The 12,823-nt window shown below is 44.3% G+C and overlaps 1 protein-coding gene across 4 annotated transcripts in view; it reads left to right on the plus strand.

The window, feature by feature from the left end:
• The first annotated feature begins 664 nt into the window (after nucleotides 1-664).
• LOC132388713 (NACHT, LRR and PYD domains-containing protein 3-like) overlaps nucleotides 665-12,823 on the plus strand; it is a 148,314-nt gene continuing 136,155 nt past the window's right edge. For all 4 annotated transcript variants that reach the window (XM_059961094.1, XM_059961097.1, XM_059961098.1 and 1 more), the window contains exon 1: nucleotides 665-797. The gene's annotated coding sequence lies outside the window, so the exon portion shown is untranslated. The remainder of the gene's footprint in view (nucleotides 798-12,823) is intronic.

Below are 12,823 nucleotides of genomic sequence, written 5' to 3' on the forward strand. Positions count from 1 at the left end.
ACCCCCTCGTGTGTTTCTCTTTGATCAAAACTTCTGGAGTTTAACTTTTCCTTCCTGACTATTTTTGATCAGATTTATTCCAGTTGAGTTTGAATACATATAGCCGAACGAGTTTGATTTAATTTCAGAAGAAAGTCAGTTCCCTGTACCTGAACAGGTAAGGGACGCTGGAACTGAAACTATATCTATTCCGGTGAGTCCAGTTTACACATGGGGCGGAGCTCAGATCCTCCCAGAACCCGGACTAGATCAAATCCGCAGCCTGGGATTGGCTGAGTTAAACAGAGAAACTGCGCCCCACAGGTTGCGATTAAAGAAAAAGGAGAGATCCACACGGAAATCCGGACAGAAAGTTAACGCAGCCTGTTTGTTTTCCTCTTCGGGGTTGCTACATTGATCCCACTCCCGCCTCCTCCAGCTGTCAGACCCGTCCTGAGCCGGTGAGTGTTAGTGTGACCCGGACTGCGGCAGTCCCGCTCTACCCCGGCTCACCCGGCCCTGTCCATCTGTAATGAGTGACCACTCCCGCCTCCTCCCGCTGTCAGACCCGTCCTGAGCCGGTGAGAGTTAGTGTGACCCGGACTGCGGCAGTCCCGCTCTACCCCGGCTCACCCGGCCCTGTCCGTCTGTAATGAGCGGCGGACACATCACAGCCGAGTGGCCTCGGGAGCAGCAGCTCAGGCTCAACTCTCCGTACACGGTGAAAACATCGGTGCAGGAACATTGTCGGTCACCCGGGAAGTCGGACTGTGATTTCCCGGGACCATATTGAACGCCGTCCGGTTACAACATCAGAGGTAAGTGTTGTCTATGATTCTGTAAAATTATTCAGCGTTTACAGCGAGGCTCAGCTTTGGTCGGGATCGGGAGTGAATTTCGTGGGAGAAGGGAGTTCATGCTAACGAGTCAATTACTGACCAAATGGATTCAGAGAAACGAGGGTGGTTTCTACCGATTGGGAGCAGAGGGCGTCTTTCACCCCGGTAGTGAGATGTGAAATATCCCACGGGCCAGTGACCCGTCACCGATTTCTCTCAAACAAGAGGAAAAAGCAAATGCTCGAAATCCGAACAACAGACACAAAATGCCGGAGGAACTCTGCAGGCCAGGCCGCGTCTATGGAAAATAGTACAGTCGACATTCGAGAGCCCAGTAATGTTATTTACATTGTGCCTTTGGTTCTACTGCTCTTCCCTGTAGAAGAAGGGGGTTAAATGCAATATTAAACTTTCTTCATATTTGAATAACAGTGTTTTGTTGAACCGGTTTGGATTTGAATTCAGTGGAACGGCCGCTCCCTGTTCTAAGGAATGTGACGGACAGGCAGCTGCTTGCACGCAGACCTGAGCACCGAGTCTCACAGAACAACAAGCCGCACCTTCCAAATCAGTCAATCATCTGCCCTCTTCCTCATTCCAGTCCAGTCCTGATGGCGGGACTCGGTCCGCAACGTCGACTGCTTACCCCCATCCTTAAATGCTGGCTAACCTGCTGAGTTCTCCCAGCACTCTGTGTTGCCGTGGTTACGTGTGATACGTGTGGGGTTGTGGGCGGGATTATTTGTAAGAAACGGTATACAGTATTTACACTGTCAGAAAGCTCTCACACTCTTGGGGAATTTGCTTAAGAATAATTCAGCTTCGGATATTTATTTCGGATCTTTATTTCCAAACAACAAGTTGTCCCTGTATTGAATCAGCGATCAAGGAGATATTTGTTTATTTTGAGCCATTTCTGGCGGCTTTGCTTTTTCTGTTCCCAGTGTTAGAATTTTCTGAGCTTGTGACTCAACACATTTCTGAAGTAAGAAATGCAGATGTAGTGTATGCGCATTTCAGCAAGGCATTTGATAAGGTAACCCATACAAGGATTATTGAGAAAGCAAGGAGGCATGGGATCCAAGGGGACATTGCTTTATGGATCCAGAACTGTCTTGCCCACAGAATGCAAAGAGTGGCTGTAGCCGGGTCATATTCTGCATGGTGACCAGTGGGGTGTTTCAGGGATCTGTTCTGGGACCCTTACTCTTCGTAGTTTTTATAATTGACCTGGGTGAGGAAGTGGAGGAATGGATTAGTAAGTTTGCTGATGACACAAATGTTGGTGGTGTTGTGAATAGTGTGGAAGTCTGTCAGAGGTTACAGTGGGACATTGATAGGATGCAGAACTGGGCTGAGAATTGGCAGATGGAGTTCAATCCAGATAAGCGTGAAATAGTTCATTTTGGTAGGTCTAATATGATGGCAGAATATAGTATTAATGGTATGATTTTTGGCCCCGTGGAGGATCAGACGGATCTTGGGGTCCGAGTCCATAGGACGCTCAAAGCTGCTGCGCAGGTTCACTCTGTGATTAAGAAGGCATTTGGTGTGTATTGGCTTTCATCAATCGTGGAAATGAATTTAGGAGCCAAGAAGTAATGTTGCAGCTATATAGGACCCTGTGCTCAGTTCTGGTCTCCCCACTACAGGAAGGATGTGAAAACCATAGAAAGGGTGAAGAGTAGATTTTCAAGGGTGTTGCTTGGATTGGGCAGCATACCTTATCAAAACAGGTTGAGTGAACTCTGCCTTTTCTCCTTGGAGCGACGAAGGATGAGAGTTGACCTGATAGAGTTATATTCGATGGTGAGATGCAGTGGTCGTGCGGATAGTCAGAGGCTTTTTCTCAGGGCTGAAATGGCTGCCACAGGAGGGTACATGTTTAAGGTGCTTAGGAGTAGGTAAGAAGAGATGTCAGGGGTAAGTTTTTTTTTGATGCAGAGAGTGGTGAGTGGTGTAATGGGCTGCCGGCAACGGTGGTGGAGGTGGATACGATAGGCTCTTTTAAGAGACTTTTGGATAGGTACATGGAGCTTAGAAAAATCGAGGGTTATGGGTAACCCTAGTAATTTCTAAGGTAGGGTAAATGTAGGGATGTCTCAGATTGGGTCCATGGCATTCTATAGTGGGTGGGTGAGCAGCCAGATGTCTTGGTGCATATTGGCACCAATGACATGGGGAGGAAAAATTAAGGGTTTCCTGGGAGCTAATATAGGAAGCTAAATAGAAAGTAGAGAAACGGGATCTACTGGGTAGTAATCTCAGAATTGCCTGCTGTGCCACTTACCAGCCAGGACAAGAATGGAATGATTTGGCAGTGGCTGAGGAACTGGTGCAGGAGGTAGAGGTTCAGGTATATGGATGACTGGGATCTCGGCTGGGCAAAGTATGACCTGTATAAAAGGGATGAGTTACACCAGAATTCCAGGGGAACAAATATCCTTGCGGGCAGGTTTTATATTTATATTGCGGGCAGTCAATATTTGGGAAATTAAAATCTCCCACGTGAACAACCCTGTTATTTTCACTCCTTTCCAGAATCCGTCTCCCTATCTGCTTCTCGATGTCCCTTTTAATATTTGGTGGTCTATAAAAACCCCCAGTAGGGTAATTGACCCCATCCTCTTCCTAGCTTCCAGCCACGGAGACTCCGTAGACAACCGCTCCATGATTTCCTCTTTTGCTTCAGTCGTGACACTCTCTCTGATCAACAGTGCCACATCCCCACCTCTTTTGCCTCCCTTCCTGCCCCTTCAGAAACATCTAAAGCCTTGCACTTGCAGTAGCCATTCCTACCTCTGCACCACCACGTCTTTTTACTGGCCACAACATCATAGCTCCAAGTGCTGATCCACGCTCTAAGCTCATCCGCTTTATTCATGATACTCCTCGCATTATCCTCCCTTTCGCACTGTCTCCAAACTTTCTCTATTTGTGAACCAAGCCTCCTTTCCTCCGTCACTTCAGTTCGGTTCCCACTCCCAGCAATTCTAGTTTAAACCCTCCCCAAAAGCCTTAGCAAACCTTCAGATGTGAAATGTTGCACTTTGCGAGGTCAAATGTAAAGACTCCATATTCGTTCATGGACGAGGCACAGACAGATCTTGATGTCTCGGTTCTTAGCTGCTTGTAATGTGTTCTACAATTTAATGAGCTGGAAATTCGTTCCGATGGCACTTTTGCATTCGTCATTTGAGGAATTGAAAACACCAGTCAGGGTGTTCTTTTTCCCATTTTCCAAAGCGTGAAATGGGCTGCATATGGGAAGAAGTGCGGCATTCCTTCCATGGAGCAGAAGGAATTTTCGGAACGCTGTCTCCATTAGAAGGCACGATTCAGAAAGAGGGTGGTCGAACGATAGACAGAACAATGGGGACTGAGTGGAGAACTTATAGAGATGAGTACGATTATGAGAGGCTTGAGGTAGATGTAGAATCGGTCTCATTTTACAAGGGTCAAAATGTTTAATGTATGTGCAAGTTGCTGAGAGGGGGCAATTATTTTACATAGAAAGTACCGGGTGCCTGGAAAGTACCAGCGCAGAACAGCGCAAGTTTTCCAGAACAACTCAGGAGGGCAAATTTTGCAGGGGGATGGGAATTGGAGTTATAATGCTGAGAATGGGGTAGTTAATTAACGAACAGAGGCAGTGTACAGTGATACTGCTAGAATGGTGAGGCTGATGATAGGGCAAAATTGCAGTCAATGGGATGAGTTGCAAAGTAAAAGCAAACAAAATAGAAACGGGAGAGGACAAGACTGACAGTGTTACAGTTAAATGCGAGCAGCATCCGGAATAAGGTAGGCGAACGCAGCAAAGTTACAGATTGGAATGTATGACATTGTGGGCTTCACTGAATCGTGGCTGAAAAAATATTTTAGCTAGGAGTTTAACATCCAATGATACACACAGTATCGAAAGGACAGGCAGGTTGGCAGAAAGGGTGGCGTGACTCTCGGTGGAAATGAAATCAAATCATTAGAAAGCGGTGACATAGGGTAGGAAGGTTTTGAATCATTGTGGGTGGAGCTAGGAAACTGAAAGGTTACAAAGACCCTGATGGGGATTATATACAGACCCCCACACAGTAGTAATGACATGGTCTGAAAATTACAACGGGAGATAGAAAATGTGTGTCAGAAGGGCAATGGTACGATAGTCCTGGGATATTTTAACATGGTAAAATCGGATTGTTATGGTCTTTTATTATCCCACTTGTCACGATAGTATTTCTAGAGTTTCCACCAGTTCAATATTGTCCAGAAGATTGCCTGGATTTACGGATGCGTGTTTTTTTTTTAATTCTGTGTTATTTTATGAGCAAAGACAATGTATATCCGGCTGTGATATTTAATATAAAAAATCCTGTAGTAAATCCCACTGGCAGTTTTTAAAATTATGGACTTCTACACTTAGTGGGCAATTCATATCTACTTCCTAAACCTAATGATATGGCTCTGAGTGTATGTTTGGAGTGTTGTAAAAACAAGCCTGAAGGCTTTGTGTGTCAATGCGAGGAGGGAACATTCGTAACAAGGTGGATAAATTGAATGTGCAGATAGTTATTAATGAATATGATATAGTTGGGATCACAGAGACATGGCTCCAGGGTGACCAAGGACTCAACATCCAGGGATTTTCAATATTCAGGAGAGATAGACAAGAAAGAAAAGGAGGTGAGGTAGCATTGCTGGTTAGAGAATAGATTAACGCAATAGAAAGGAAGCACTTTAGCTTGGAGGATGTGAAATTGATATGGGTAGAGCTGCAGAACACTAAATGGCAGAAAACGCTGGTGGGAGTTGTGTACCGGCCACCTAACAGTAGTAGTGAGGTTGTGGATGCCATTAAACAGGAAATTAGAAATGCGTGCAATGAAGGAACTGTAGTTATAATGGGTGAACCAAATTGATAACGGTGCTGAGGAAGAGGATTTCTTGGAATGTATACGGGATGGTTTTCTGAACCAACATGTCGAGCAACCAACTAGAGAGCAGGCCATTCTAGATTGGATATTGAGCAATGAGGAAGGGTTAGTTAGCAATCTTGTCGTGCGAGGCCCCTTGGTTAAGAGTGACCATAATATGGTGGAATTCTTCATTAAGATGGAGAGTGACATAGTTAATTCAGAAACAAAGGTTCTTAACTTAAAGAAGGGTAACTTTGAAGGTATGAGACGTGAATGAGCTGAGATAGACTGGCAAATAATACTTAAAGAGTTGACGGTGGATATGCAAAGGCAAGTATTTAAAGACCGCATGGATGAACTACAACAATTCTTCATCCCAGTTTGGCAAAAGAATAAACCAGGGATGGTAGTGCACCCGTGGCTGACAAGGGAAATTAGGGATAGTATCAAGTCCAAAGAAGAAACATAAATTAGCAAAAAAAAAGCGGCGCACCTGAGGACTGGGAGAAATTCAAAGACCAGCAGAGGAAGACAAAGGGCTTAATTAGGAAAGGGAAAAAAGATTATGAGAGAAAGCTGGCAGGGAATATAAAAACTGACTGTAACAGCTTTTATAGATATGTGAAAAGAAAAAGATTGGTCAAGACAAATGTAGGTCGTTTACAGTCAGAAACAGGTGAATTGATCATAGGGAACAAAGACATGGCAGACGAACTGAATAACTAGTTTGGTTCTATCTTCACTAAGGAGGACATAAATATTCTTCCCGAAATAGTAAGGGACCGAGGATCTAGTGAGATGGAGGAACTGAGGGAAATACATGTTAGTAGGGAAGTGGTGTTAGGTAAATTGAAGGGATTAAAGGCAGATAAATCCCCAGGGCCAGATAGTATGCATCCCAGCGTGCTTAAGGAAGTAGCCCAAGAAATAGTGGATGCATTAGTGATAATTTTTCAAAACTCCTGAGATTCTGTATTAGTTCCTGAGGATTGAAGCGTGGCTAATGTGACCCCGCTTTTTAAAATGGAGGGAGAGAGAAACCGGGAAATTATAAACCGGTTAGTCTGACATCGATGGTGGGGAAAATGCGAGAGTCAGTTATCAAAGATGTGATAAAAGCACATTTGGAAAGAGGTGAAATCATCGGACAAAGTCAGCATGGATTTGTGAAAGGAAAATCATGTCTGGCGAATCTTATAGAACTTTTTGAAGATATAACTAGTAGAGTGGATAGGGAGAGCCAGTGGATGTGGTATATTTAGATTATCAAAAGGCTTTTAAAAAGTCCCACACAATAGATTAGTGTGAAAACTTAAAGCACACGGTATTGGGGGTATGGTATTGATGTGGATAGAGAATTGGTTGGCAGACAGGAAGCAAAGAGTGAGAGTAAACGGGACCTTTTCAGAATGGCAGGCAGTGTCTAGTGGGGCACCGCAAGGCTCAGTGCTGGGATCCCAGTTGTTTACAATGCATATTAATGATTTAGACGAGGGAATTAAATGCAGCATCTCCAAGTTTGTGGATGACACGAAGCTGGGCGGCGGTGTTAGGTGTGAGGAGGATGCTAAGAGGATGCAATTGGATGTGACTTGGATAGGTTAGGTGAGTGGGTAAATTCATGGCAGATGCAATTTAATGTGTATAAATGTGAGGTTATCCACTTTGGTTGCACGAACAGGAAAATAGATTATTATTTGAACGGTGGCCGATTAGGAAAAGGGGAGGTGCAACGAGACCTGGGTGTCATTGTACACCAGTCATTGAATGTGGGCATGCAGGTACAGCAGGCGGTGAAAAAGGCAAATGGCATGTTGGCATTCATAGCAAAAGGATTTGAGTACAGGAGCAGGGAGGTTTTACTGCAGTTGTACAAGGCCTTGTTGAGACCGCCCCTAGAATATTGTGTGCAGTTTTCGTCCACTAATCTGAGGAATGACATTCTTGCCATAGAGGGTGTACAGAGAAGGTTCACCAGATTGATTCCTGGGTTGGCAGGACTTTCATATGAAGAAAGATTGGATCGACTAGGCTTATACTCAATGGAATTTAGAAGATTGAGGGGGGATCTTATTGAAACGTATAAAAGTCTAAAGGGATTGGACAGGCTAGATGCAGGAAGATTGTTTCCGATGTTGGGGAAGTCCAGAACGAGGGGTCACAGTTTAAGGTTAAAGGAGAAGCCTTTTAGGACCGAAATGAGGGGAAACTTCTTCACACAGAGAGTGGTGAATCTGTGGAATTCTCTGCCACAGGAAACAGTTGAGGCCGGTTCATTGGCTATATTTAAGAGGGAGTTAGATACGGCCCTTGTCGCTAAAGGGATCAGGGGGTATGTAGAGGAAGCAGGTACAGGGTTCTGAGTTGGATGATCAGCCATGATCATACTGAATGGCGGTGCAGGATCGACGGGCCGAAAGGCCTACTCCTGCACCTATCTTCTATGTTTCTCTGTTTCTATCGCGGCTGTACCCCATCCAAATCCAGTGTTCGTCATTCAGTGACGCTCGTCTGCACCCCGGCTTTTGGAGCGAATGGCTATTTCAGTTACCGTCGTCTTCCTATCGGATTTAATCAGTCTGGTCAATCTCCTTGATCTCTCCCATTAACAAGGCGTTTCCACCCTCAGAACTGCTGCTCACTGGATTTTCTTTCGTTTTGTTTTCGCGCCATTCGCTGTAAACCGAGCGACTTGTGCGTGAAAATCCAAGGAGATGATCAGTCTATGTAATGTTTATGCTAACCTGTCTTGCACCAGCGATCATTCCACAGTCAAGGTCACTTAGACCACACTTATTCCAGATTTGGATGTTTCGCCAGAACAACAACTGAACCCCTTGACCATATCTGCATGTTTTATCCTTTGAGTTGCTGCCACGCATTTAACAAATTCACATTAATGAGCGGCTGTACAGTTGTACCTAATAAAACGGCCATTTAGTGCACTTACCATTTAGACGGGCCATCACCTATCTCGAATTTGAATATGGGTGAGATTTGGTGCCGATTATTGCAATTTTCCTGTTTCCAACAACAGGTTGTCGCTGAAAAGACAGTTTGGGGTAACCTGGATAGAGAGACTGCCGCTGTTCCTTCTGAGCTGCGCTGGTGTGCGGCTGCACTGTAATTAAAATGCTCATGTCACGGAGCCTTTGTTGCAGTGCAGATGGATTAAAATGAAGCTGGAAAAAAGTTAATGAAATCTGAGAGTTTTTCTTTGTTGCACTATAATTTATTATATCCTTCCATTAATAGATGAAGACAAAATTATATACTTTTTGTCAGTCCATTCTAAATATTCATAGCTGTGCGTTACAAAACCACACAATCTAAGATGTTGTGCTTTTTTCAGGCGTGTCAAAATTTTCGGCTCAGAGCAATGGCTGATCCACGCAGCGGCAAAAATACTAATTACTGGGAACGCTGGAGACTGGACCATGTTAGAGTCAATGCATATTAATCTCGATTGAATATGATACTTTACTGTGCTTCATTATGATACTTTATTTTGGTATCTTATTTTATATTATTAGCTTCCTTGACTTCATATTTCACCTTTTCTCTGCTTATTCATTTTTAATTGCCTTCTTTTGATTATTAAAAGCTACCCGATTCACTAGCTTCAACTATTTTTTCTATCTAGGATGTCATCTTAAATCAGGATGTAGATAGCCCGACAATAGCAGGAGCTGTACTGAAACTGATGTTGGGTAATTATGCTAGCTAGATACCCGACCATTTGGTGGGTGAATGGTTAGAGCAGAACTCCTTAAGAGAGCAATAGAGAAGGAAAGTGTAGACTTTGCGGGAGAGTAAAGAATTGGATTAGGGTAAATTACGAATTCACTAAGCAAGAACTACTGAGAGTTACTGGGAGACAACTGTTTCTGGCAAGTCCACATCTGACATGTGGAGGGTGTTTAAAGTGCATCTGCACGGAGTATAGGACGGGAATATTCCAGTATGAAGAAATGATGAGATTGGCAGCGTCAGAGACCCTTAAATATCATGAGAAGTGATGAATTTAGTCAAGCAGGAAAAGGAAAAGTATTTAAAGCTCAGGAAGGTCGAATCAAACAGAGCCCTCGAGAATGTGTGTGCGGTCCTTAATAAGTAACTTACATCAGTATTTACCAAGGAGAAAGACACAGACGATAGGGAGATCAGTGCGGAGAGTACAAGTATGCTCGGGCATTCTGAAATAAAGGAGGAGACAGTGTTGGGTCTCTTAAAGTGCATTAAGGCGTACAAGTCTCCAGGCCCTGATGGGATATACCCCAAGATACAGAGAGAGGCAAGTGAAGTGATTACTGGGGCCTTGACCAATATACTTGTGACCTGCCTAACCACAAGCAAACTCCGGGAGAACTGGTGAGAACCTCATGTTGATCCATCATTCAGGACGTGATCCAGGATATTATCCTGACACCTGGCGAGATACAGTCGGCTATGAACCTAGTGCTGATAAATGGGACCAGTGTAGACAGTGAGTGGATGGTCAGAACTGGGAAGGCCTGCGTGCTGTGTGATCCACACCTCCGGACATGCCAGATTAACGATGGTGGAACCGCAAGGCATTGATTTCAAAACTCCACACCCCTCTCCAACCTGAATAAACCAGACTGAACCCCTTTGTCACCACTGGGAATATCTGTTTCTGTCAAGGTAACATACAGATTGGACACTTCAGCTGAACAACTGGCAATTGATAAAGTTCCTTTGTCTTCTTCCATTAATGTTGCTTCCTTACAGCAAAACTAACCCTCTCGCTGTGTCAGAATCAGTGATTACATCCGGCCCCAAACACTGTGCTTTCATCCCTGCACATTGTAACTTGAACCATCTCACTGAGGGTCTAAAGGAGACACAACCCCTGCCCTCTGCACATGTGATCACATCTCCCCTGCTTCTGACATTTTAAATACCCTCAGAACGGTTTTCTGATTCAGTCTGAAGGTTATGGTACATTCAACTCGTTTTCAGACCTGACAAACCATGTCTTCTCATTGCCTTTTCCACCTCTTTCCTCCACCTCCAGGGAAGCTGCATTTCCATAAGACCATAAGGCCCCCTTCCAATCAGGCACCGATTCATTAATGCTGGAATCTTTCCTGTAACACCATGGGCTCGTAGCCTGCTAAGCAGCCTCAAGTGTGGCTCCTTGTCACAGGCCTTTCGGAAATCCAAGTACCCAACATCAACGAATTCACATCTCTCTATCCTCTTGCTACTTTCTCAAATAGAAATAGCCAAATATCCTGCTACTAATTCAATATGCCAGCAACAACCTTCGCCAAATAAGAGACCCCGTGAATTTAATTTATCGAGTTTTTCCATCGCTCATTGATGAAAAATGGTTGATGTATGTGTGCAGTAAATGCGATATCAGGCAAATTCACCAGTGGGAAATGGTCTGAATTTCATATGATGGCGCTGCGATCCTGTAATTTGTTTCCAGTAAGTGAACAATAAACTGAAGGAGAAGGGCATCCATATCTTGCTGTCGACTTTGAGTGGTGGTTATCTCTGGGAGATGGTAATCTCTCCACAGCCGCTCCCCACTTGTCCATTACCCTAATGTTACAACTGCGGACAACTGTTAAGGGTTGCTTTTAAAAGGGCCAACTTAAAATCAGTGCAAGTCCAGGCTGAGGGAGCACAGTAAGATCTGGAGAAAGGGACTGCCTACTGTTCAAAAAGAACATTATTCCAAATGCATAATATTCCATCAGAGTGGAGAGCGCCCTTCCTTCTGCTGTCTCTGTGCAAAAAAACCCACAGCGATCTTTGCTCTGGGCTGTCACTGGAGTTTATAATCTGAGAATAAACTGGTCCCAAGGTGAATAATAAATCCAACCGAGAGCACCAACTGAACAGTACCAGGATGTGGGCTATGATTCCTCCCTGGAGGTGGTAAAATATCGCGCACTGAAGTATTAATTCTAGTTCGGACCACAAGTTAGAAAGACGCATTGAAGCAACGTGAGTTTTTGTGTGGTTTCACATAAGCGTTGTCGAACAAGGTGTGTTATTACATGCTGAATAGATTGAAGTTCAGGTTGATGAGCGTGTTATCAACTGAACAATGCTCAGGGTATGTTCACTTACTGTTAGGACCATAAAATTCAGATACTCGGAATCCCTGAAACCAGACCCAGGAGTTCTGCATCAGGTAGGAACATGGACTGTATTCGGTAGTGTTATGGCGTCCACTTGTAACGGCAGTATTTCTAATATTTCTACCAGATCAATAAAATGGAGGGTTATGGGGTAGTGTGGGTTTAGTACTTTTTAAGGGTTACATGAGCTGGCATAACATGGAGGGCTGAAGGGCCTGTACTTTGCTGTAGTGGTGGTGTTCTATCGTTCTATCAATATTATCATTGATTCGCGCAGCTTTACGGATCTGGGTGCTCGATTATTCTGTATATGTTGTATTTTATAGAGATGACGAGGTTCTTCCGGCAGTGATATTTATATTAATAGATATTGTGGTAATTCTCAATGGCCGTAGATAAAAATAGCAAATTTTACACCCATTGGGCACTTTACTATGGACGCCCTGCACCTAATAATGTGACCGCTGAGTGCATGTCCGGGGCGCTTCCGCTGCGATTGCCCGTCCGCTTCAACGCTGACCACTGCGCTGTATTCGCTGGCATTCGACTAAGACGGGGAGTTGATTGCATTCGCTGTTATTTAGGAGGTGAGGAGATTTTTTCCACTGCTGGTTAGTTCCTTTGAGTTGAGCCCTTGCTGGGGACATTGAGTATCACGCGGAGTCTGGACAGGAATGTGGAGAGCGGTAGGGGGAGCTGAAACAGATGAAGATAGATGAGGTTATTTTTCAGAGGTGCAACTAGTGTGTCTTTGGATTTCTCTTCCTAAAAGGGAAAGAGAAGCAGAAATTTCTTTCAATGTGCTTAATTCTGCAGAATAAAGATTATTGACAGGCAAGTGAGTGAAGTGTTGAAAGCGTTCGCAGGAATGTGTCATTGAGATCACAGTCCTGTTGTGATCATAGAGAATGGCGGAACAGGACTGAGGGTGCGAATGTCCTGTTACTAATTCCTCACTCTATGTGGTGGAACT

This window comes from Hypanus sabinus, unplaced genomic scaffold (genome assembly GCF_030144855.1).
Source record: "Hypanus sabinus isolate sHypSab1 unplaced genomic scaffold, sHypSab1.hap1 scaffold_386, whole genome shotgun sequence".
Lineage (NCBI taxonomy): Eukaryota > Metazoa > Chordata > Chondrichthyes > Myliobatiformes > Dasyatidae > Hypanus > Hypanus sabinus.